This window comes from Choloepus didactylus, chromosome 25 (assembly GCF_015220235.1).
Source record: "Choloepus didactylus isolate mChoDid1 chromosome 25, mChoDid1.pri, whole genome shotgun sequence".
Lineage (NCBI taxonomy): Eukaryota > Metazoa > Chordata > Mammalia > Pilosa > Megalonychidae > Choloepus > Choloepus didactylus.
The window spans coordinates 9,813,443-9,841,166 of record NC_051331.1 but is presented as its reverse complement, the minus strand read 5'-3'; the positions used below and the strand labels follow the sequence as shown (position 1 = coordinate 9,841,166).

General features: G+C 37.6%; 2 protein-coding genes across 4 annotated transcripts in view; one reads left to right on the top strand and one right to left on the bottom strand.

Annotated features, from left to right (window-relative positions):
- The window catches only part of LOC119520166 (zinc finger protein 596-like), a 73,745-nt gene extending 73,403 nt beyond the window's left edge, over nt 1-342 (bottom strand). The window contains exon 1 of the mRNA XM_037817892.1: nt 113-342. The gene's annotated coding sequence lies outside the window, so the exon portion shown is untranslated. The remainder of the gene's footprint in view (nt 1-112) is intronic.
- The window catches only part of LOC119520537 (zinc finger protein 596-like), an 803,197-nt gene that overhangs the window by 485,828 nt on the left and 289,645 nt on the right, over nt 1-27,724 (top strand). The gene's annotated exons all lie outside the window — the stretch shown is intronic.

Below are 27,724 nucleotides of genomic sequence, written 5' to 3'. Positions count from 1 at the left end.
TGTGTCACTGAAGATGAAACAAACACCCCACAAACAAACAGAAGACAAGACCAAGAACCAGCGAATGAGACCAAGGCTTGCACAAGCACACCCGTCACCCACACTCACTCACCAAACCTGTTTTCCGCGGCAGCAGCAGCCCTTGGGGTCCTGGGGGCCGGGGGGGCTAGAAACCCTCTCGTCCAGCTCTCGGAGGTGAGTCTCTCTGTCGGCCACGGAGCTGAGGCTCCCGAATGTCCCACCTCGGGGCTCCAGGAACCCACAGAGCAGCACGTTGTTCGGACCTTGTGTCCCGCGTTCAGCGCCAAGACTGGGGAAGGGGCACTTCCGGGATCCGGGTCATCACTCGGCGCAGCCAAATGACGTCACACCGCACCAGGCTGAGGAGGAAAATGTGGTTAATTTACACTGGTGGGAGGACGGGGGGATTTTCTGCATCAGTTTCCTCCAAGCGATTCTTCAATTGGCTAAACCTATTAGAGACAAAGAGAGCTAATCATCTTAGTTAACACATAACAGGAGAATTTCAGTAGTTTATCCTACTTTATCTAGGATTTGTACTGGGAAAGCTGCCTGGCAGTCTAGGGAGAGAGAGGAAAGGCTCATTTCTATCTGGGAGGTTTAAGACAATAGACTAAACCTTATTTAGGTTTTTGGGCAGACTGACATTTACATATTGATATAAAGTGTTTATAGAATGTGCACCATGTAGCAAGAGGTACAGTTAATTTTTTGCAGTATTTCACCATCCTGGTATGAACCAAATGCAATGAAAAATGAATTATGTAATTTTAGTGGTCCTTATACACCCATTTATATATGCATTTAAAACTAGCATTACCCAATATAAAGAAGGACGGTAAAATTCGTGCAAAAATTTATTTTTTTTTTTACTTTTCTTTATTTAGATAGAAAATATATAGCAAATAAAATGTGGAAATATATAGCAAATAAAAAGACTGCACAATAAATGAAATAGATTTATATTGTACTACTTTAATGGCACTTTTCTCCTACTTTTCTACAAGGTGCCTCACATTTTTATTTTGCACTGCATTCTGCCAATTGTGTAGCCAGCCCTGCCTCCCTGCCATGGTGATGGGTTCAAAATGGGCATATGGTTTATTCCAGGCCAATGAGACTGAGACCATGGTTGCTTTTTTCTGGAGCAAGAAAACATGTAAACTGAGAGTATGTATATCAGAAGTGGCTGGTGATCATTTGCTGCCTGAATATAAAAACAACACAGAGGTCAGCTAAGTCCAGAGATGGAAATGTTTCATGATAGCATCATCTGAGCACCTGAGACCAGTCAGTCCTAACCATAATAAATTCCCTTTTGGCTCAAAACAATTGGGATCAATTTTCTGTTATTTGCACCCAAAACATTCCTGCTATTATAATCCCCTTGCCCAAAGGTCTTTGCTCCATCCTTGCCCCCTTTGCCTATGTAATAAAGATGATACTGAGGAGTTTGGCATTCATGTCAGACCCATTTTGCCAGTATGCAAACTGCATAATGAATATATCCTGGCCAAACCAGTCTTCTTTTGGCTATACCTTCTTATCTGGGTCTTACTTTCACAACACCCTTCTCCACCTAGAAACCCTGTATCCACATTGACATAGATGCAAATCCACATCTTGTGCTTCATTGCCCACCTGGAATTTTCTTTCTCCAGAAAGACTTCCCTTTTTCTTCTATAAATCATATTCTTCCTCCCCATTGCTTTAGAATTTGTTACAAATATACAATTGGTGCTATAAAAATTATCCATCTCCCCTCACTAAAGTAGATATGCTTCAAATGTACCTATTTTAAATTTTTTATCATGCCTAGCACAGGTACTAGCACATACTTGCTACTCAATAAACAGTTGAATTGAATTCAAATTGAAGGTAAGGAACAACAGAGAGGAAAATTCAAACTACACAAGAAGGCAGGAAGAACAGTTAGGCTGCACATGGGTGAGGTGAGGTGAGGAGGGGGCAGTTGTGACAGGACCAGAAGTAGGGAAAGGGTTAATGACAAGGGAAGGGGAGTGGAAGCGGTTAAAGAGGAGTTATGAAGGGGATGATTTGCAGTGTTAAAGAAGCAAAAGCTGTTTAAAGGCTTTTCAGGGTTAACATTTGTAGAGAGGAAAGCAGAGGACTTAGGTTTTTTTTTTGTGTGAAGGAGGAGGATTTGGTAGGAGGCAACAGAGTAGCACAAAGATAGCCAGGACCTAACAGTTTAGAAAGCTTAAGATTAGAAGCTACAGACCATTTGTCATTGTGCTGAATAAAATTATTAAGTTCAGCGAGAATTTGCCAATTGAAAGTGTCATTTTCTGGCTAATGTTTTGTTGTTCTAAAGGATAGTATGGCCAAATTGTATTGGTTCTACTTCCCCTTTTGACTGAAGTTTAAACACCTGAGGGGGTAGATTTAGGAGGAAATTCAGTTTTGGAGCTATGAAAAGTGACTGTATATTACCTATGATTATTTAAGAAATTTGACAGGCTTTTGGTTTGTTAGGGACATTTTGCTCACCAGAGGCTTAAGGAAATTGCCTGTGAAGAGACCCATGGTTCTCTGTTCCTTTAGAGGCTTATGATTAGCCTGGATGAGGCTGACATGAATTGGTGCTATGCTCATCAGAGGTTTATGGAGATTGCCTGTGGGGAGATTCATGGCTCTCCTGCTCCTTTAGAGGTTTACAGAGACCACCCAAAACATTGCTCAAGTGAGGCTAATGGCTCAGACCCATATGACCACAGCAACTACAAAGTAGGCATCTCCTGTTTGCTGTTGGGGGTCAGGAAATGCCTGCAGTCTTTCACCCAAGGCTTCCCCTGGGTTACTTTGACTGCTACAATGGGGAAAGATGCTCATGGAGTGTCAGAATTTTGACTGAGTGCTCAGGTTTTCCTAGGCTTACAAAGCTGGGTGCCACATTAAAGCAGGCTGAGGCACCACACTCAGGTGGACCGGAGTGTCCATGGGACACTGAACAAAACTCCTGAGGGGGGATCTGGGCAGAAAGACATCACTTACCTACCTAGGGCCAAATTAGTTGTAGATATTTGAGAGCCATGAAGGTAAGCTAGCATCACATCAAGGTGGTCTGAGTTGATGGACTCAAGCTACTGAATGCATGGAAACCTGAACAGCTGTGTAGTTTGGGGAACAGAGTTGACTAGAAGGCTGCCTCATTCCCCCAAGGGGATGGAGACTCAAGCTTCAGTCAAACCTCCATCCTGGGTCTTTGGCACCAAATGTTAGGTCAGAGTCATTCAGGAACCCACACAATGCAGTGAGTCATGGTTTAAGTAGAGAGTTTAAGGTTTATTAGAGGAAGAAAGCAGGTGGGAGCCATCAGAAAAGAAAAAGGAAGAAAATGGTTCCAGCCCTCTATCTGAAAGCAGCATTTTTTAAAGGAAAAGACCCACATGGGAAGGGAAGGGTATTCTGTGCTTTGAGTGGGTGAAGGCTTATCAACTTCTGAGCTGACTGGTTACTAGGGTTCTAACACACTACTCTTCTTTGATGTACACTGTATTATCTATGTGGAAGAAGCAGGCCTTTTGGCTTGTTTGTGGTCATTCACCTTATGGACCTATCTGATCTTACCTTGTCCACCCCCTGGGGTCTAGGCACCACTGTGACTGAGATTTCTAAAGCAGCCTTCAACCCTTAGTTTATGGCATACCTGGTATCTATGAGATAAGCAGCTGGGCCCCTGGATCAGACATTCCTTCTATATGCTAGATTTTTCTTTCTGGGGTCTGACACTAATTAATTAGAGGTACTATGTCTTCATGGATTATGACACACAATATTGTAAGATGCTATTCTTTCCCAATCTAATCTAAACATTAAATCAGTCCCATTCTAAATTCTAGCACTTATAGTTTCTGGATATTGACAAACTAATTTTAAAGTTTATATGGATAAGAAAATACATAAATTGCCAAAATAATACTGAAGAAAAAGTACAAAGTTAAAGGATCCAGAACCAGATATCAAGTCTTACTATAAAGAGACAACAATCAACAGTGCTGTGTTGTTGAAATAGAAACACAGACTAATGTTAGAGAAACCAGAAAGAGCTATCCAAATATAGTCAAGAGATGTTTCACAAAGAATCAAGAGCAACTAAATGGAGGAAGTATGGTTTTTAAAGCAATCAGTGCTGAAAAAATTGGATGCACAAAATCAAAACAAGAAAAAAAGGAATTTAGTCATATATTGTATAAATTTCACAAAAATTAAACCCAAATGGATCATATGCTTAAAGTACAAATGAAGAAGTATAAAAATTCTAGAACAAAATATACAAGAAAATCTAGGAATCCATGGTTTGGTGATGGCTTTTTAGATATAGCACTGAATGCATGACCCATGAGAATAGAAAAGTTATAAAATAGACTTTATTAAAATTTAAAACTTCTGTTCCATAAAAGACATTGATAATGCAATGAAAGGAAAGTCCACAGACTCGATAAAAATATTTGCAAACACTTACCTAATACATAACTTGTATTAAAATATACAAAGAATTCTTAACACTGAGCTCTAAGAAAGCCAACATCCAATTTAAAAATGGGTTAAGATCTGAACAGAAACCTACATAAAGAAGACATAGAGTTGGAGATAAGCATGTAAAAAATGCTCAACATCATTTGTAATTAGGAAATTTCAAAATTAAACTGCAGTGATATTTAACCACACACTTATTACAACACCTGAAACATAAACACTGACAATAACAATGGCTGGGATGGATGGGGAGCAATATGGATTCACATTTATTGCTACTGAGATTACAAAATGGTGCTGTCAGAAGACAGCTTGGCAGTTTCTTATAAAACTAAGCACAGTCTTAACATATGTGGTGGTTTAGAGCTGTACATATCTCAGAAAAACATGTTCTTAAACTTAATCAATTACTGTTGATGTGAACTCATTGTAGGAGGACATTTTGATGAGGTGATTTCAGATAAGATTTAGATCAACTCAATCAGGATGGGTATAAATCCTGTTACTGGAGTCCTTTATAAACAGAATGAAATTCAGACAAATAAAGAGTAGCCATGGGAAGCAAGAAGTTGAAGGTCAATGGAATCTAGAAGACAAGGGAGAGGCCAGGAGAGGACATCATAAGCATTGCCAAGTGACAGAGGAGCCCAGGATAAGAATTTCTGGAAGCCAGCCCCAGAATGCCACAGACTTCAGGAAGAAAGTATGACCTTGGTGGCTGATTTGGATGTTTTCCTAACCTCAAACCCATGAGTTAGTAAATTTCCATTGTATAAGCAAACCCATTGTTTGGTATTTGCTTAAGCCATCAAGGAAACTAAAACACCAGAAATCCAGCAAATGTGCTCATAGATATACATAAAGCTATTTGAAACTGAAGTCTACACAGAAATCCACACATAAATGTTTTTACAAGCTTTGTTTATGAATTCCAAAACTGAAAGCATCTGTGATGTCTTTCAATAGAGGGATGAAAAACACACCATGTTCTCTCTACACAATGTAATATCATTCTTTGATAAAAAGAAATTTTCTAGCCAGCTGCAAAAGACAAGGATGAATCTTAAACAATTGTTGCTAATTGAAAGAAGCCAGTCTAAATATGCTGCATATGTATGGTTTCAATTTTATGACCTTCTGGATAAGGCAAAACAGTAGAGACAACAAAATGATTACTAGTTACCAGGCATTTGGGGGAAGAGGAGAAGGGTTGAAGAAGCACAGTGGAATTTTTAGAGCAGTGAGACTACTCTGTATAATACTGTATTTGTAATCATGTGATATTATTCATTTGTTAAAACCTTTTGAGTTTTGCAACACAAAAAGTGAACCTTACTGTATTCAAATAAAAATTCATTTACAATATCAAGGTAACAAGAGGATGGAACCCAATATTTTGCAAAACAATCTAACTGTATTACAAATGTATGGCATGTCCTCACTGAAGGCATTAAAGGAAAAGATGTTGGGTCTACTAAGATTGGATGTGAATGGAGTCCGTAAAGGAAATCAATAGAAACTGTACATATGTATAGGACTGTAATTGATAAAGTTATATCACACCACAGTAAGGATTAACAATTATTTTACTTCCACACCTGTACACTGGCATCAAGCTATTAAATAAATGTATGGCAGATGAAGGGAATACATTTCTCACTGTGGAGTGGGAGGTTACAGATAAGCAAGTGGAGGAAGTGAGACTTTTGTGTGGGAATGACTTAGAGTGAGAAACAGCAACATAAACTCATGTGTAGGTTGATAAGGATACCAAGGATTACATTTAGAAATAAGTATGTATATATGTATATGTACATGTCAGTATACACACATGTATATAATTATCATGTCAGTGGAGAGGGCCCAGAGTTCCTGGAAGCAAGGAGCAAGTATATAATTTGCAATAGATATAATTTTTCTTATATGCCCCTCTATTAGCTTATAGTAATATGTCAGACATTTGTCTACTTCAGGAGAGAGATTTCTAATATTTGTACAGTTAATAACAGACATTGTCCACCACAAAATTCAGTGTTTTATACGTTCCCATCTTTTATACTCCAACTTTCCTTCTGGTGACATACATGACTCTAAGCTCCCCATTTCCACCATGTTCTCACACCATCCAGCACTGTTAGTTTTTCCTCACAATAACATGCTACCATCACCTCTGTCCACTTCCAAACACTTAGGTTCAGCCTAGTTGAACATTCTACTCATAATCAGCAACTGCTCCCCATTTTTAACCTCATTCTGTATCCTGTTAACTTATATTCATGTCTTTGTTTTTACATATTATAATTAGTTCATATCAGTGAGACCATGCAATATTTGTCCTTATGTGTCTGACTTATTTCACTCAATGCAGTGCCCTCAAGGTTTCTTCAACCCATTTTTAGACAGTTTTGTTCACCCACTACGTTCCATCCAAAGAAAATAATCAATGGTTCCCTGTATAGATCATATTTATGTATTCAGTACCACCACCACTCTCTATATAAGGACATCTCCATTTCTTCCACAAAGAAGGAGGAAGAGACAAAGAAGGTAGATGAAACATACCCCCAATTGCCAGAGAGGAGAGACAGCTGAGGAGTTCAGGCAAAGGCATTTATTCTAAGAGTGGAAAGGAGCCTGCCTGGGCAGCATACAAAGTGGCATCTGCACTGGCCCTGGCAGGGAGAGTGCATTGTATAGGCAGGTTTGTGCACTTGGGAACCTGTGGAGGGAGGAGGAGGAAGAAAAGTTTGCAGCAAAAAGTTTTTTAGTTGATATCAGTCCTGGATGGGGGGTTATTTTTATTGCTGTGGGCTGTTTTCCATAAAGGCCTCAGAGGCTGCTGCTATCTTTCTGCTGTACTTGGGGAGGCTGGACTTATCACTGTGTGTGCTGCCCAGGCAGGCTCCTTTCCACTCTCAGAATAAATGCCTTTGCCTGACCTCCTCAGCTGTCTCTCCCCTCTGGCAATCAGGGGTACGTTTTAGTAGAAAGAAAAATGAAAAAGAAAAAGAAAGGAAAAAACATGACAGCAAAAAATCAATGAAAGAAAGGATACAATTAAGCTAAAGTAGAATAAAAGAGCCAGACAACATCACAATGCCAAGAGTCCCATACCCCTCCCGTATGTACCCCTCTTGTAGGCATTTAGCTTTGGTATATTTCTTTTGTTATGTTAAAGGAAGCATAGTATAAAGATTCTATTAACTATAGTCTCTAGTTTGCATTGATTGTATTTTCCCCCAATACCGCCCTATTTTTAACACTTTGCAAAGTTGACATTCATTTCTTCTATCTCATGTAAGAAACATATTTGTACATTTTATCACAATTTTTGAGCACTCTCAGTTTCTCTGACTTACAAAGTCCCAGTCTTTATCTTTCCTGTTATCTTCCAGTGTCCCACATGCTCCTAACCTTCATCTTTCAACCATACTCACAGTCACCTTTGTTCAGTGTACTTACATTGCTGTGCTTCCATCACCCAAAATTGTATTCCAAACCTCTCACTCCTGTCTTTTCCTGTCTGTCTGTAGTGCTCCCTTTAGTATTTCCTATAGCACAAATGTCTTGTTTACAAATTTTCTCATTGTCAGAGAATATTTTAAACTCTCCCTCATATTTGAAGGACAGTTTTGCTGGATATAGGATTCTTGGATGGTGGTTTTTCTCTTTTGGTATCTTAAATATATCACACCACTTCCTTCTGCCTCCAAAGTTTCTACTGAGAAATCTGCATGTAGTCTTTTCAAGCTTCCTTTGTATGTGATGGATCACTTTTCTCTTGTGGCTTTCAGGATACTCTCTTTGTCTTTGACATTTGATAATCTGATTACTAAGGGCCTTGGCATAGGTCTATTTGAACTATTCTGTCTCTAGTCAGCAAAGCATAGAGGAGTAGAAAGAGCAGTTGGTTTCCCAACATTTTCAGTAAAAAATCACTATTTTTAAATAATAAACATGAAATACTTAATTTAGTGCATTTACATTTACATTATAACTTTTTGTGGCCAAATTTGCATTGCTATGTTCTATTTTCCAGCAGAGTCTTCAGTTACATGGAAATAGAAAACCAAATGTGTTTCAGAATTTTACCTACTAGCACTCAGAAGATACTGTTTTGCAGCCCCTCCTCTATGCACTTTTCCTGAAGATGTATCTGGTCACTTTCATTGACAACCTACTCATCATCCCATCCATCATCTCAGACTCCCACCTCCATATGCCCATGTACTTCTTCCTCTCTAACCTAACTTTTATGGATTTTGGTTTTACCTCCAGCAATGTCTCAAACATGTTGATGAACATCCAGACAGAAAGCAAAATCATAACTTAGAAAAAGTGCCTCACCTTGATGTACTTTTTATGCTTTTTGGAGAATTAGACAACTTTCTCCTAGCCATAATGGTCTATGACTGCTTTGTGGCCATCTGTTACACCCTGCACTAAACAGTCATCATGAACCCCCAGCTCTGTGGTCTCCTGCTGCTGTCATCCTGGATATTGAGTGATCTGGACACTCTTTTACATGGTTTAATGATTTTGTGATTGTCTTTTTGTACCATTTTGGAAATACACCACTTTTTTGTGAACTTAATCAGGTGGTATCTTCCTTGTTCTGACACCTTCCTCAATGAACTAGTGATGTATTTTGCAACTGGACTGGTGGGTATTATTCTACTTGCTGTTATCCTTTTCTCTTACTCTAATATTGTATCCTACATTTTGAGAATTTCATCAGCTGGGGGCAAGTATATAGCATTTTCCACTTCTGGGTCTCACCTCTCAGTATTCTCCTTGTTTTATGGTACATGTCTTGAAGTATACCTCAGTTTTACCGCTACTCAAAATTCAAGGGCAAGTGCAATAGACCCAGTGATGTACACGGTGGTCACTCCCATGTTGAACCCCTTTATCTAGTCTTAGAAACAGGGACCTAAAGCATGCCTTGGAAAAAAACTCATCAGTTGAGAGACTGTCTTTTTATAAAAGCATCTATTGTATCAAGTTTAGAAATTTGTTCAAGTTTAACAGAGGTCAAACACTGGGAGATCTAAATCTAGATTTTTTTTCTTAGTTTATGGAAAGATAATCCATTATTTGCCTAATTTTCAAATTTCTAATTCTTTAATTTTTATACATCAAAACACCTGTTTCTTCTGTAGTTTTAGTAAACCATTTGACTTCTCTGATTGTAGTCCATTGTTTGAGTATTGAAACAGAACTTGCTGCCTGGATTTTAGCAGTAAAATATTTAAATATATAATTTTGTGCATATAAAATTAAAGGAATACCTGGAGTGATAAAGGTGTACTGCAGTCCCTGCCAGATGAAAGCAAGTGCTCTTTTGTCATATGCTTTTGGTTAAAAGTCACTTGTCATATCAAAGACTTTGCAGTTGTTACCAGGGTTTCTGCTAATCCACTCCAGACAGAGGTCACACCCTAAGCTGGAGTCACCATGTGATTTGGTTTACAATCATCCATATTCCATCTCTGATATATGATTTTCTCCTGCACAAACCCCAAGGTAAGTTAGGTTAGGATGTAATCAAAATTACAACTCTGGTTCCTTCAAACATTGATGGTGTCCCTAATCTCTGTGTTTTATCCAGCTCTGTAATGTTGATCTTTAAAAATTATTTTGTTAGGTGGGGACAATTTTCAGGAAATTTCCCTTGGCAATCCCTAAAATTCTAGTCCTCATTTACAGATCCTAAAAAACAATGTGAGTATTTTGCCCATTGCCAACTATGTCTTTTCAGCTATCAATCCTAAATATTAGGAAATAATATCAGGATCTTATGTAGACCTACTGTGCTCTTTGTGAGGTAGAATAAGGCAAATGCTTCATTTATCACTTTGCCATAGGGACATCATTTTGAGTCACACACCAGAGTGGCATTTTGAGATTTAGTAATTGCTCTGTGCTAATGTCCAACTTTCAAAAAAATATGATATGGTAATTTTGTTTTATTCCTTTCCCATTCTTTGACAAAGTTGTGAATTCATCTTATTTTGTATTTCCTCAAATCATAGACTGGACCCTGTTTTTGAATTATAAACACATCAGAAATCACATTCTGTAATTTTCAGAAAATAGAGATTTAGTTCATGCAGTCCTGGAAAATTTCTAGTTTCTGATTGTGCCATAATGTTAGAATTGAATATCCTCAGCTTGTCATTAAAAAAAAATCTGGCCAGTGCAAGTAACAGCCTTACCTCATTCCATATTTCTTGAATTATTATTCCAAAAAAACCCTTTATAAAATTAATCAGTTTGCCAAACCTTCCCTGGTCTTTTCTTTAGGGATTACTGCAAAATATATATTGTGAATGCTATGCATACACCAGTGGCATATGTTTATCCAATGGAAATAGTCACATTGTTGTCCTTAAGCCCAACAAGTTGAGATATCAATTTCCATATTCCTATCCTGAAAGATCTATATTTTTGCAATTTTGTTCTTGTATCAATAGTTTAACTCTATGGCTTATTTTCTTTAAGCAGAAATCTCTGCTTAAAAAAAATCTCTTTATATTGAGAAAAAACAATAAGCATGTCCAAGCAAAATTGTTGATGAAACTAGAGGTATGCCTTTCCAGTAGTTGGAAGTTTAGAAAACACTGAAAAGCAGTCCAGAGGGGACAGTTGATACTCTGATATCATCAGGAACATTGTATCATTGAGAAGATGCCACTGAAATAGTTGGATCCACAAACACATGGCATTTTCTGCAATATAAGAAGAAAGAAGGTCTTGCCATAAGTATTGGTTATAAGGTACTCCATCTGCTAGTTCACCATCCTCTGGAGTACAGGAACACAAACCAGAAGGAGGGAGAAATGGCTGCTAAGATCCAGTCCACCTTACCCAACTCCCTCCATATCAAGTAGACTCAAAGGTGGATGCCAAACTTACTTATACTCTGAGTGTAATTTAGGAGAGAGGGTGATTGTAAACTCTTTCAAAATTCCCTAAGACTTTTCCCTGTTTTCTTTCTGAGAAACATATCTGGTACATAGGTTCTTAGAAAGGATGTTTTGTAGAGCATGTTATGGATGAGAGATGGAGATTGTTAGAACTCTGCCATATATATCTATATCTTTACTTAATTTACCATTCCTTCACCTCTATTTTTCTCTCAGAAGAAAAATATTCCTGAATATTGTCAGTAGTATTTTACTCTGTGAGAGGACCCTTAAAATATGTGGTAACAATGATTCATTCTGAACTGAAGGGATAAATTGGTCCTAATGCAAAACTAAATTTTATTATAGAAGAATCTATAAATAGCTACTAGAAAACAAATCATCAAATTGCTATTGGTGAAACTTAAGATATAAGATATACAAGAAACAAATGACTAAATTATGTCTTGTCTTACACTAATTACTCTTTATGTAAATGAAAAACTTTGCAGTCAAAAGACAAAAATTGACAGAATGGATGAAAAAGCATGATGCAACTATATGTTGCTTACAACAGAAAACTTAGACCCAAAAGCACAGATAGTTTGACCATGAAAAGATGGAAGAAATATTCCAAGCTATTAGTAACTAAAGGAGAGCTGGATGGGCTATACTGATGTGGGCAAAATGGACTATGAAGTCAAAATCAGTTGCATGAGAAAATGAAGGACAGTACATATTAATAAATGTGTCAATGTACTAAGAAATTTTAAAAATATAAATATATATGGATCTAATCAGCAAACCCCAGAATATATGAAGCAAATTTTGGCAAAATTTAAGGGAGAAGTAGATAGTTGATAACTTAAGTATACAACATTCATTAATGGATACATCTAGAGATAAGATTGATAATGAAACAGAAGTTTCACATAATAATATAAACAATCTAGACTTAACAGATATACACAGAACATTCCAACCAACAAAAGCAGAATATGTATTTTACTCAAGTACACATGGATCATTCTCCAGGATTGACTACGTATTAGATAACAACACAAGTCTCAATAAATTTAAGATTGGAATTATGGAAACCATCATCTCTGACCACAGTGAAATGAAGGTAGAAATTAATAACAGAACAAACTGGAAAATATGCAACTATGTGGAAGTTAAACAATGCCCTTTTAAACAATCAAAGTCTCAAAAAAACAAATCAAAGTGGAAATCAGGAAATATCTTGAGACAAATGAAAAGGAAAACACAACATACCAAAACTTATGACACGCAGTGAAGGCAGTACTCAGAGATAAATTTATAGCTATTGAGAACTACATTGGAAAAAAAGAAAGATCACAAATCACTAAACCAACACCAAATCTGGAGGAACCAGGAAAAGAAGGGCAAAGTGAACTTAAAGCCAATAGAAAGAAGGAAATAAAAAAATTTAGAAGGGTGGAGATAAATGAAATAAAGTTGGAAAAACAATTCAGAGAACCAAAGGAACTAAAAATTGGTTTTGGGAAACCATCAATAAAATTGCAAATGTTTAGCTAGACTGAAAGAGAGAAAAAAAAGAGAGGATGCAAATTACTAAAATCCAAAATGAAATTGAGGACATATCTAGATATTGCAGAAATTAAAAGGATTATAAGTGAATACTATGTACTATGCTAGCAACCTAAATAATTTGAAGGAATCAACAAATTCCTGGAAACATGCAACTTAACTAAATTGACTCAAAAAGAAATAGAAGGTATCAATGGACATATAACATGTAAAGAGATTCATTCAGGAATCAGAAACCACCCAAAAAATGTAAGTACAGGACCAGACTGTTTTAATGCTGAATTCCATCAATCATTCAAAGAATTAACTCTGATACTTCCAAAACTTTTCCAAATTGAACTGTAGGGAACTCTTCCTAACTCATTCTATGGACTATTATTATGATACCACAGCTACATAAAGACATAATAAGAAAGGAAATCTAATGACCAATTTCCCTTATACATATAGATGTAAAAATCCTCAAAATTTTCACATTTTGAATCCAACAGAATATTAAAAGGATTAAACACCATGACCAAGAGAGATTTATCTCACAAATTGAAGGGTGTCAGTATCAGAAAATCAATCAAAGCAATATACCAGAGAATGAAGGGGAAATCTCATGATAATCTGAGTTGATGCAGAAAATTCATTTGACAGAATCCAATGCCCTTTCATGATAAAAACAGAAAAGTAAAAATAAAAGGTAACAGGTCAACATGGCAAAGATCATATGTATATAAAGGTACAGCTAATGTTATACTCATTGCTGAAAGAGTGAAAGCCTTTCTGTTGAGATTTGGAACAAAACTAGGATACCTGCTCTCACTATTGCTATTCAGTGTTGTACTGGAAGCCCTTGTCAAAGAATTTGGGCAAAGAAATGAAATAAAATTCATCCAAACTGGAAAGAAAAAAAGTAAAATTCTCTATATTCAGAGATGACATGATCCTTTATAGAGACAATACCTAAATATCCACAACAAAACATCTAGGGCTCCTCAACAAATCCAGCCAAATGCAAGCTACAAGATTAGCATGCAAAAAGTTCCTGACTGGAAGTCAAAAAATTCAGTAAGCAAAGCATCTAAAAGAATAAAGTAACTACAAATAATTTTAATTAAAATTTTAAGGACTTGTACACTGAAAAATACAAAACATTGCTGAAGAAAATTAGAGAAAACTTAAGTAAATGACAAAATATCCTGAATTCTTAGATAGGAAGAATTAAGATTAATAAGCTGTCAGTACTACACAAAGTGATCTATAGATTGAACATAATTCCTATCAAAGTCCCAGGAGTATTTTTAGCAGAAATGGAAAAGCTGATCCTCTTTTATGAGGAATCTCACTTCACCAAACCTGCAGTACCACCTTAGGGTGTTCATTTATTTATTTCCTTACATCTTTGCCTGCATAGACTATGAGCTGTTTGAAAGGAAACACTGTATTTTACTGTTTTTTTCATTCCCAGGCTATAGTTTAGTGCTTTGCATACAGTATTGCTGAATAAATATTTTTTGAATTACTAAAACAAATTATTCATTGAGTTGAACAGATATTGCTAACAATGGTGAGGAAGGAAAAGCAGTGAAACAAGAGGAAATAATGTTGAGAGATGGCATCCCCATGCTGTCCCTCCACCAACTCCAAGCCCTCCATCCTGGAGCTTTCCCCAGCCACCACCGGGAGCACAGCAGTAGACCTTGCTGCCAATGCTGAGGTATGTCTTCTCCCCAATAATCCTCCTGTTAAGGTCCCCACTGGCTATTATGGCCCCTTACCTAAAGGGACAGTGGGTCTTTTGCTTGGACACAGTTCTCTCAATCTTAAGAGTGTTCGTGTACACACTGGAGTCATTGACTCTGATTATACTGGTGAAATTCAAGTGGTCATGTCTTCCTCTATTCCCTGGACTACCCATAAAGGTGAGTCACTCAGCTCTTACTATTACCTTATGTGCCTGTTGGTTCCTCCTCTAAAAACTGGGGAGATGGCAGTTTTGGTAGCACAGGCAACGCAGGATATTTTTCTCACACAGGCTCTGCAGGAGCCGTGCCCTATGTGTACTCTTACAATTCATGAGCATAGCTTTACTGGGCTTATAGATACGGGCGCAGAGATTTCTATTATTAGTCAACACCATTGGGCCCGACATTGGCCATTGCAAGAGGCATGAATTACTGTTGTGGGCCTAGGCTCCCCTCAAGGGCTTATGCAGAGTGTTCATATCTTACCTTGCCTTGGCCCTGAGGGATGAAAGGCCACTCTACAACGTTATGTGGCTGCTCTTCCTCTTAATCTTTGGGGCAGAGACCTACTTGAACAATGGGTTGCCACTGTGCATATCCCTCCTCCTAGTGGGGTGTACAGTATTCAAAGCCACAACATGATGGCAAATATGGGGTATGTCCCTGGCCATGGGCTTGGCATACATTTGCAAAGTGTCCCTTCACCCATACCAGTCTCACCAAAATGTGATCAATTTGGTTTAGGATATAAACCTTTTTGGTGGTGGCTGCTGTTCATTTGCCTCCCCAACCCATCCCATTAAGGTGGACTACAACAAAACTGGTATGGGTAGAGCAGTGGCCATTTACAAAAAAAAAAAAAAAAAATTAGAGGCTTTGCATGAGTTGGTTCAAGAACAATTGTCCTTGCAGCATATTGAAGAGTCTTTTAGTCCTTGGAATTCTCCTGTGTTCCCAATAAAGAAAAAATCTGGGAAATGGAGAATGTTAACTGACCTAATAGGTGTTAATGCTGTTATTCAGCCTATGGGACCTTTACAACCTGGGCTCCCCAATCCTAGCTTGATTCCTGAAAACTGGGCCTTAGTGGTCATTGATATTAAAGACTGTTTCTTTTCCATCCCCTTAGCCAATCAAGACAAGGAAAAGTTTTCATTTACTATTTTGTCACTTAACAACAAAGCTCCTTCAAAATGATATCAGTGGAAAGTCTTACCACAGGGCATGCTGAATAGCCCTACAGTATGTCAATATTATGTGGACCCTGCCTTACAGCCGGTCTATTCAAAATTTCCTAAAGCCTACATCATCCATTATATGGATGATATTTTGTGCTCTGTACCTCAGGAGACTGAAGTAGATGCTTTGTTCTACACTGTTCAAAAGGCTTTATAGGATGTAGGATTGCATATTGCTGCTGACAAGGTGCAACACACCGTGCCAGTGCAGTACTTGGGCTCCACTATTGACAGACTTACAATTTGACCCCAAAAAGTACAACTCCACAGAGATGCTGTTACCACCTTAAATGATTTACAAAATCTACTAGGGGATATAAATTGGCTTTGCCCCAAAGTAGGCATAGCTAACTATGAGATTTCCAACCTATTTTATCTCCTTTGTGGGGATTCTAAATTAAACAGCCCTAGATCTTTAGCTTCAGCTGCAGAGAAGGAATTCAATTAGTGGAAGCTAAAGTTCAACAAGCTCAAATATCCCGCATTGATCCCACTCAACCTTTGTCTCTCCTTATCTTTTCTACTCCAAAATCCCCCACAGGTTTGCTTTTGCAAAATGAAAAACTTGTAGAATGGCTATTTTTGCCTAATTCTTCAGTAAAATCCATATCCCCTTATTTAGATCTTCTAGCCACCTTGGTTGCTCAAGCAAGGAAAAGCGCAAAGCAACTTAATGTTTTTCACCTCTGCCTCATTGTGCTCCCAGTAACAGCTAAAGAACTCTCATTTTGCAACAACATCTAGCTTGGCAAATTGCTCTAGCTGACTATGTTGGCCAGCTGGATAATCATTATCCAAAAAAAAAGAATTCATTCGCCATACACAATGGATACTGCCAAAATATACTTCTTGTGAACCTTTGATTAATGCTCCCATTGTGTTTACAGATGGATCATCTAAAGGTCGAGCTGCCTATACTGGCCCTAAGTCCAAAGTTTTAAATCTTCCTCATTTCTCTGACCAGCAAGCTGAACTGGCTGCAGTAATAGCTGTTTTAACAGATTTTCCTGAAGCCATTAATATTTTATCTGATTCTGCCTATGTTGTACATGTAACTAGTAAAATTGAAATGGCAACTATTAACCAACAGTTGCCTCCTGGTTTATTTAACCTTTTTCTTGAGCTACAATCAGCTGTGCATGCTCGAATCACTCCCTTTTGCATCACCCATATTTGTTCTCATACCAATCTTCCTGGCCCTCTAGCAGTGGCAATGCTGCTGCAGATAAATTATTGCTACCTGTTATTTCAGAAGCTTCTCACTTTCACTCCCTTACTCATCTTAATGTGCAGGGACTACTGTCTCAATTTCCCATTACTAGAGCACAAGCTAAAGATACTATCTCTTCCTGTCCAAATTGTCAACTTCTCACTGCTCCTCCATTACAGGAGTCTGGTGTCAACCCTCGTGGTTTAGCCCCTAATGATTTATGGCAAATGGATGTTACTCATATTCCCTCCTTTGGCCACTTAGCCACTGTTCATGTCAGCATTGATACATACTCTGGCTTTCTTTGGGCCACTGCACAAACAGGTGAAACATTTCATGTTTGAGCTCACCTTTTTGACTGTTTTGCCTCTATGGGCTTTCCCTGTGCTTTAAAAACTGATAATGGCCCAGCCTATACATCTGCAAAATTTGCTAGTTTCACTATAACTTGGGGCATCCATCATACTACTGGTATTCCTTATAATCCTCAAGGACAGGCAATTGTTGAACATGCCAATAGTACATTAAAGACTATGTTGCAAAAACAAAAAAGGGGAGATGATGGAACTCCCCATGAGAGATTATCAAAAGCCTTATTTACTTTAAATTTTTTAAATTTTCCATGAAAAACTGGGTGGCATTGCTGCAGAACGACATTTCCCGACTGAGAAAACACCAAACCATCACTCTCAGAAAGCACCTCCCATATGGTGGAAGAATGTGTTAACCAATGAATGGACAATGGGAAAACTGCTAACATGGGGATGAGGTTATGCTTGTGTTTCCCCAGGTGGTGGACGAACTCCAATTTGGATACCAGCCCAATGACTGAAGCCATACCATGGAGCCAACAAGAAAAGGAAAATTCACGTGGGATGTTGAGCCACCGGTGATGCAGTTCCAGGGTCTGACACTGAAGACGACAGTGATCAGGCCAACACCCCAAACAAGGGAAGCATGACACCCAACTTGGGGTCAGATAAAAAAGCTGTGTCAGGATGCTGAAAAACAAGTTCAGCAAGCTCAGCTGCCTATGACAGGTCCTAACCTGATGGCAGCAATGTTGGCTTTTATTGCTATTGCTGTGAGTATATCTCCAGCATGTGCTTATTCTGGAAATTATACCTATTGGGCCTATATCCCCAATCCCCCATTGCTACAACCTGTAGAGTGGGATCATCCCTCTCCCACTGTATATTTTAGCAATGGTACTTGGCTGCCTTCTCCAATTGATGAAAGACTTCCTCAGTTTCCTGAGGAGGAAGGAAAGAACTATTCTCAATCATTAGCTTTTCACATTTACCTTTGTGTGTGGGACAGGGTGAAGGATGCCTGGCCCTGACTTGGCAAGCATGGTTATCAGTCATACCCAAGTGAGATAATGTCTCCAAAGCATCCCTGTTCCTAATATCTGTCTATAGTTTTGCCTACAATGAAAATATTACTATTCAGAACCATGCTACCCAATGCCCTATTTGTTACATACCACAACATTGGTCACCAGAAATGCAAAGGGTATATTGGGTTAATTGTAGAGCAGTTAGTGGAGTGTTAATGCAGAATTGTTCCTATGGAATTGTAACTGACTGGTCCCCTAAGGGGTATGCAGTTCAGAATTGCACTAATGCAAAGTGCTCTGATTACAAGAGACTAAAATGGGAGGTTCATAATTATAATCATTCTTATAGTATTCAAACCCCAGCAAAACATCCTATTATTTGGTATGGCATTGGTTGGTCCCCACCCAAACCCACTTTAAATAATTCCTATGTTCAAGATATGCTTTGGAGGCTCCCTATTAGTTTGCATAACATTTCCAGATGCAATGGGAATTATACAATTAAGATTAATTATACTCTAAATTTTACAAAAATAGATACTTTTGGAATACAAGCCTGTGTTAGAGATCCTTATGTCTTTTGGATAGGAAATCTCACTATTAATATTATTACTAAGGAAATTAATTGTATGGAGAATAAAAGTTGTTCACTTTATATTTGCTTGAATAACACCACAGACTCTAAAAATATTACTATTGTAATTCTTAGATGATGCAAAGGCCTGTGGCTCCCTGTTTCACAGCACAGACCTTGGGAATCATCACCTGATATGCATATGTTACTACAAATTTTAGAAAAAGTATACAAAAGAACAAAGAGATTTCTTGGACTGTTAATAGTGTTTCTGATTGGCATAAGAGCTATTGCAACCACAGCTGCTGTTGCAGGAACAGCACTACATCAATCTATTCAAACTACAGCATTTGTTCAAAAATGGCATAGAAATGCAAGTAAAGCATGGGGGAAACAGTTACAAATTGACAAAGAAATTAATGCCCATCTCATGGATCTAGAGAATGCTGTTCTCCTTGTAGGGGAGGAAGTTGGGAACTTATAATACTGGTTTAAGTTACAATGTGATTGGAATACATCAACATTTTGTGTCACTCCCCATAAATATAATGACACCCATTTTACATGGGACAGAGTCAAGAGACATTTAATCAGACATCATGGTAACCTTACCCTGGATATTTTAAAATTGCAAGAAACAGTAGATAATATCCTAAATGCTAATCTTAATGTTCTATCAGAATCAGAGACAATGCAAGGCATTGCCAATGGCTTTGAAAAATTAAATCCTATCGTATGGGTTAAATCCCTTGGTGGTGGGTTCCTGGGTAGTATTCCCCTAATTTTGTTATCATCTTATGTCTTTGTTTAATCCTCAGATGCACAAGAAAAACCCTCTCAGACCTAAAGCTGAAGGAAGCTGCTTAGTCCATCCTGTCTGCATTGAATAAACAAAAAGGGGGACATGTGGGGAACCAAGACTTTCATGTCACTTAGACCATGTCTGGGGTGGTGGCCTGGAATGCTGGGCTGCAAGCCTGCATGGAATGCCATGCAGGCATGCCTTGTAAAGATGTGTGTCTTGTGACTAGGACAGCAGCATTAACCACTGACCCCAGATTGTTCCTTCTTATCTGCAGCAGGATGTAAAGATTAATATCTGAGAGACCCTGAATGCTTTTGATCACATAGCATAGTCTTGCTTTGTGTAACAAATGAATAAATAACTGGAGCACAGGTGCATCAGCACCCACTTGGCACATGATGCTGTGGGTCCCCTGCTCCCTTAAATCTTAACTTTGTGTCTGTGTTTCATTTCTGCGTTGCCCTGTCAGCAACAGACACAGATTGGAGACAAAAGATATTTTAGTGTACCAGAATCTTGGCCTTGAATCAGTGCTATGGAAACCATTGTGGGAAATGCTGCAATACTAGAGCACATACCTAAAGAGAGGTAATGTCCTTCTGGGAGGAAGGAGTCCACTGAGATAAGAGATGAACAATGAATTTCCAAAGCTGTCTCCCAAGGGTCAAAACTGCAAGTTTGTATTGCATTTCTCTTTCTTACCTTCAGAGAATTAAGTATCACAGAAAGTAGAGAGACAAAAGAATATCTCATTATTGAGGCTCATGAGAACGAAATTCCTAAAGGCCCAGAAATTCTAAATGCTTCCCTTATGCCATCCAAAGTCTACTTTATGAATCCCTGTTGAGGAGGAAACACAATTTTGTCTTCTAGTGACCTTATGAGTGTTTCCATCTTCCTGTCCTTCCTGGAAGCAGAGCTTCCAAATTCATCTTTCATTCGAGGAAGAATCTCCATTGGTGAACACAAACCCTTCTTAGATAATTTCTCTGTGAGTCACAGAATCTTCACATGTGTGGGAAAATGTATCATGGCTCCAGGGACCCATTTTTATTGGTAGTAACTTTAGGGGCATCAAAAGAGAAAACACATGGAGAGAGCTTCAAAATACAAAGTTCTAGCTAGTGAAAAAGCCTGATTGTGGAGGGAGACAACAGATACACTAAAATACCTTCTTTCTCCTTTCTGTCTCCTCTGGAATTAGATCTCACTCATTGCGCTTCCCTCTCTCAACAGCATTTTTCCATATTTAGTAATCCTTTTTTCTCCACAATTAACTGTTTAACCACATTCATCCATTTTTTCTTTAATTATTCAACAACCATTGATTCATCAAATCCTTAAGGGTAGGCACTAAATATAATTCTGTGAATAATGAAATTAGTAAGACATTTTTCCCTACTTCAAAGAGATCACATCTCAACAGGCCAAGTGATATTGAAATAAGCACATGCAATATCCTGAGGTGGCACTGAAATTCTAGTGAAGTGGATCCAAAAGTTTGGAATCATCCTGTGGAAGTGAGTGATGGCCTCAAAAAGGAGGTGATAATTGTACTGAGCCTTGAAGGAGGAATTGGAGTAATTCTAGGAGGAGAAGGTGGTAGGAGCACTACAAGAAGAGATGATAGGGACATATGTGATCAATATAACCATGAGATATGGTTAGGTTTAAGTGTAGTTCTTAATATATAATGAATAATGAGTTCTTCTAGTGAAATATGGAATATGCTCCTGGCCAGGTTGGCAGCAGCCAGTTAACAGACAGCCCTGTGTTTGTCCATGAGATTGATATTTGATTGAGTTATTTGAGAATCAGGGTAGGGTTTATATAAGGTGATGTCTATGAAAAATCTTGCCCTGTGGAAACCTCACTCTGGATGAATTTCTGTTGTCAAATCCCTGGAGAGACAAAAATGGCTGGAAATAGCACAATGGAAGTGGGGATGGGGGTGTGGGAATGAACCTGTGTGGGGTTGAATTTTAATGTGTAAAATATTCTGTATTAACACTAGGCACAATGCTGGACATTTTATATTTCATATTTTATGTAATTCTGTCAATTGTTCTACACAACTGGGATCATTATTCTGATTTAGTGGATGAAGAATATGAGGATTACAGCACAGTGATACTGCTTATCCAAGGCTTGTGGTCATATCTGGAATGATGCTCTGAGTTTCTTGTTTCCTAGGATTTTGCTTTTCACTAATAATTTTACTTATTAAACATAATTTTTAGAATGATGTTACATTGCAGAGAAATTGTGAGCACAGTGGAGAGAGTTTCCAAAATATTCTCACCCAGTTTCCCCATCTTCTATTCAGAATACCATATTGTATTCATTTATCATAAATTCTTGGTCTCTTTGTGATGTTGAAATTTCTCAGCCTCTCCTTGTTTTTGATAATCTAGATAGTTTTGAGGAGTGTTGTTCAGATATTTTCTAAAATGTCCCTCTGTTAGGGTTTCTCTGATGTTTTTGTCATGATTAGACTGGGGTTATGTGTTTTTGGAAGATGACACTAAATGTAAAGTTCTATTTTCATCATGTCATATCCAGGGTATATCCTATCACTGTGACTCATCACTGTTGGCTTTGGCCTTGATCAACAGTATTTGCCAGGTTTCCCCACTATGAAGTTACTTATTTCCCTACCTTTCCAGATATCACCTTTTCAAAGAAGCCACTATGAGAAGCCCAGATATTCAGAGTGGGAGTTCTGCTCTACTTTCTTGAGAGAGCAATATCTTCATAAATTCTTTTGCATAGGAGAATTGTCTCTTCTTTATTTATTCAAGAATTTATTTCAGTATGAACTCATGACATTTATTTTTTACTTTGGTTTGAGATACAATGCTACTTTATTTTTTTGTTTAACTTGTTCCAGTTTTGGTCATAGGCTATTTTTCAGAATCATCATGTATCACTTTGTAAATCCCCGTCATTGAGGGTTTTATTTTAGCACCAATTATTTTCTGGTACTACAAGATGATCCAGGTTCTTCTTGTATATTTCTTCTCCAGTCCTCAAGTCACCATTTTCCAACTAGACATTTATTGGAGAATGGTGTTAAAAACCAAATTCTGGGAATTATCTGTGCTTTTGCTATTGGGACATTTAGGCCTTCTCTGCTGACAAAGTTGGAAATAAAAGTGGGTCTACTCACCTGTGCAGATACTCATATCCATAAATATTTCTTTATGTAACCATGTGTACCTATACTAACCTATACACAAGTTCATATTGATATGTCTAATTCTAAATCATTGAAACAGGCAACTCTAGCTTCCTCCCCTTGTTTATCCATAGTGAGTAATTTATTCCCCACATATGTTATTCATGTATTTAATTGCTTGATACCAGTGTACAGGTATATAATTAAAAGGATTGTTAACCCTTACCCTGTTGGGATACAATTTTTTCAACTAGAGTATTATACATAAGAACCTTTCCTTTGATGTCCTTTTACACAATCCATTCATATCCAATGTTACAGGATTCAGCAAATTTTCCCCAACTCCTTAAATAAAGGCACAAAAAATACAGTTAGGTTTTTTCACAACATTTTGAATTCCATCCTGGCATTGACTTGACTTTGTAAATGAATTTTTTATTTACATACATTAAGGTTCACTTTTTGTGTTATAAAGTTCAAATGCATAATATCATATCCACAAATGCAGCATTATGCAGAGTAGATTCACTGCTCTAAAAATTCCACTGTGCTTCATCTTCAACCCTTATTCTCCAGCCCTCAAACTCCTGGTAACCAGTGTCATTCTATTGTCTCTATTATTTTGCCTTATTCAGAAGGTCATATAATTGAAATCATATATATGTACATTTTTAGTCTGGTTCCTTTCAATTAGCAACAATCTTTTAAGATTCATCCTTGTCTTTTGAGGCTGGATGGAACATTTTTCTTTCCCTGCATGATATTACATTGTGTAGAGAGAGCAAAGTGTGCTTTTCATTCATTCACCTATTGAAACACACAGTGGGTTGCTTTCAGATTTTGGAGTTTATAAATAAAGCTGTTATAAACACTCATATGTGGGGTTTTTTGTGTGGGCTTAAATTTTCAAAACAGCTGCATATATATATATATATATAAGCACAATTGCTGACTGTAGTGTTTTAGTATCCTAGGCTGCTCAAGCAAATACCATGCAATGAATTGGCTTACTCAATGGGAATTTACTAGTTCATGGGTTTGAGACTAGGAAGAAGTCCAAATCATGCCAACATCAAGGCGATTCTTTCTTCCCAAAGACTGTGGCATCCTTGGGCTGTCTGCCAGTGATCCTTCATCCTGGGCTTCTCTGTCACAGGGCAATGCACATGGTGACTTCTGGCCTCTCCTTTCTCTTCCAGATTCCAGTGACCTTCAGCTTCTTGCTTTCCATAGCTTCTGCCTATTTGTCTGACTTTCATTCTGCTTATAAAGGACTCCAGTAATAGAATTTATACCCATCCTGACTGAGTTGGTCCTCACCTTAACTGATGTCACTTCATCAAAATGTCCTAATTATGATGAGTTCACATCAACAGTAAAGGATTAATTTTAAGAACATATTTTTCTGTGGTGCATAGAGCTCCAAACCACAACATATGGTAAGACTATGCTTGACAAGAAACTGCCAAACTGTCTCTGGCTGCACCATTTTGTAATTTCACTAGCAATGAATGGAGTCTATATTGCTCCACTTCTTCAGCATTTAGGATTTTAGATATTCTAGTAAGTTTGAGATGAAATATTATTGTGATTTAATTTTGAAATTCCCTAATGACTAATTATGTTGATCAACTTTCTGCATGTTAATTTGCCAACCATAAATTTTTATTGGGTGGCTACTTTCTTATTTTTGGTGTTAAGAAATCTTTGCATATTTGAATACAAATTATTTATCAGGCGTTTTGCTAATATTTTCCCCAAGTCTGTGGATTTTCTTTTCATTCCCTTAGCAATGTCTTTAACAGAGCAGAAATTTTAAATTTTAATAATGTCCACTTTATAAATTTTCTTCTTTCATGGATAATGCATTTGGTACTGTATCTAAAATCTCATCACTGCACCAAAGGCATCTACATTGTTTGTACATTTTAGTCTAGAAATTTTATACTACTGCAGTTTACTTGAAAGTATATGATTCATTTTGATTTCATTTTTGTGAAATGTGTGCAATCTGTTCCTAAATCCTTTTTTTTTTTTTTTTTTTTGGTTTTGAATCTGTGCATCACATTGTTCCAGCAGCATTTGTTGAAAAGACCATTTATTTTCCATTGATTTGCCCTTGCTCTTTGTCAAAGATCAGTTGTCTTCATCTGTGTGGGCCTAATTATTGGTACACTCACATTAGTCTATGTGTCTATTTTGCCAATCCAACAGTATTGATTATTGTGTCTTTATATTTAGACTTGAAAACTGGTAGGAATTGTCCTGCAACTTTCTTCTTCTTCATTAGAATTGTTTAGGCTATCTAGGTCTTTTGCTTTCCATAAAAACTTTAGAATTAGTTTGTCAATTTCCAAAAAAATACCATCTGTCATTTAGAATTGTATTGAGTTGAATATACAGATTATGTTGGAAAGAAATAGCATCTTAACAATATTGAGTGTCTCAGTTCATAAATATGGAATAACTTATTTATTTGTGTATATTTACTTTTTTTGTAGTTCTGAGATATACTTTTTTATACCCCATTTTAAATTCAGTTTTACTGAGAAAAATTCACACACCACAGAATCATCCATGGTGTATAATCAACTGTTCACAGCACCATCCTATAGCTGTGCATTCACCACCCCAGTCTTTGAACATTTTCCTTACACCAGAAAGAATCAGAATCAGAATAAAAAATAAAAAATAAAATAAAATAAAAATAACACCGAGGTCACCCCCATCCCACCCTATTTTTCATTTAGGTTTTGTCCGCATTTTTCTAGTCATCCATCCATACACTGGATAAAGGGTGTGCAATCCACATGGTTTTCACAATCAGACTGTCACCCACTGTAAGCTACATTGTTATACAATCATCTTCAAGCATCAAGGCTACTGGGTTGGGGTTTGGTAGTTTCATGTATTTACTTTTAGCTATTCCAATATATTAAAACCTAAAAAGTGTTATCTATATAATGTGTAAGAATGTCCCCCGGAGTGACCTCTCAACTCCATTTGAAATCTCTCAGCCACTGAAGCTTTATTTTGTTTCATTTCACATCCCCCTTTTGGTCAAGAAGATGTTCTCAATCCCACAATGCCAGGTACAGATTCATCCCTGGGATTCATATCCTGTGTAGCTAGGGAGACTTACACCCCTGGGAGAAACGTTTCATGTAGGGGGGGAGGACAGTGAAGTCAATTACCAAGGTGGCTTAGTTTGAGAAAGAGGTCCACATCTGAGCAACAAAGGAGCATTCAGATGGAGACTCAGGTACAATTATAAGCAGGGTTAGCCTCTTCTTGCAGCAACAAGCTTCATGGGGGCCAGCCACAAGACAGAGGGTTCAGTACATCAAGCCTTCAGTCCTCAATATTTGTGAGAACATCAGCAACAATCCAGGTGAGGAAGTCCAACACCTCTGTATCCTCCCCCAGCTCTTCAGGGGGCCCCAAATGTATATTTTTTCTCCACCCAAATTACTTTAGGATGTGTTACTCTTTCATTCTAATCTATACAGACCTACCATAGCTCACTTCCTATTCAAAGTTCCATGTAATTGTAGTGTTTGAACAAACTGACTGTAGAAGTTATATTGTTTAGAAAATATAGATCCTACACCAAATAAACATCTCTTCCCTTGGTCTCACATGGAAGTTGATATCTGAACACAGTCAGTTTCAACCTTTAACCTTTGGTCCAATTTGCTCTAGTCTTAACCAGATATGCTTTATTCATATCTCTAATTGAAGTCTGGGCTCTGTTTCAGCTTTTTTTTTTTTTAACAGTTGATGAATATGTAAATACTAATATTCATATCTGCTGAGTTCTAGCTTTGAGTTTCAGGTGTAACACAGATACCCAATATTCTAGAGACCAATGAGTTTATACATTAAGGAATAACATCTCAGAGTTTGGAGATAGCCATTGCAATTCAGGAATAGATTTGACTGGTGTAAGAGCTTACAATCTAGGGACCATTACAATGATCATTTCCCTATTAGGCTATGCTCTAAGATTTAATTGTGAGTTTACACATTGTAGTGAACCCATATTGGTGAGGCATTACAGTGTTTGCCTTGGTTTCTGGTGTACTTCACTCAAAATGATGTCTACAGTATCCATGCACCTTGTTGCATGTCTCACAGCTTCACTCCTTCTCATAGTTGCTCAGTATTCCATTGTATGCATGCATCACAGTTCACCATTCTTTTTTCAATCAGTATACCCTTAGGCCACCTCAACCCATTGCAAATCATGAATGCTACCTCCACAAACACCAGTGTGCAAATGTCCACCCATGTCTCCACTCCTGGATCCTCCAAATACACACCCCACAATAAGGTCAAAAGACACCATGGCCTCACATACTCAGCTTCATGTGGAGCCACCACAGTGACCTCCAGAAAAGATACACCATTCTGTCTCCTCATCAACAGTAAATAGGTACATCCCTCTCTCCATGTTTTCTCCAGCACTTTTACCTCTATTTATATTCTTTCCTACAATCTTATAGAGATATATTCACATAACATACAACTATCCACAGGGCACAATCAGTTGTTCATGGCATCAACATATTGTTGTACATTTATCACCAAAGTCATCACTTGAACTTATTGATTATTATGAAAAAGCATTTTTTTTGGTGAATAAT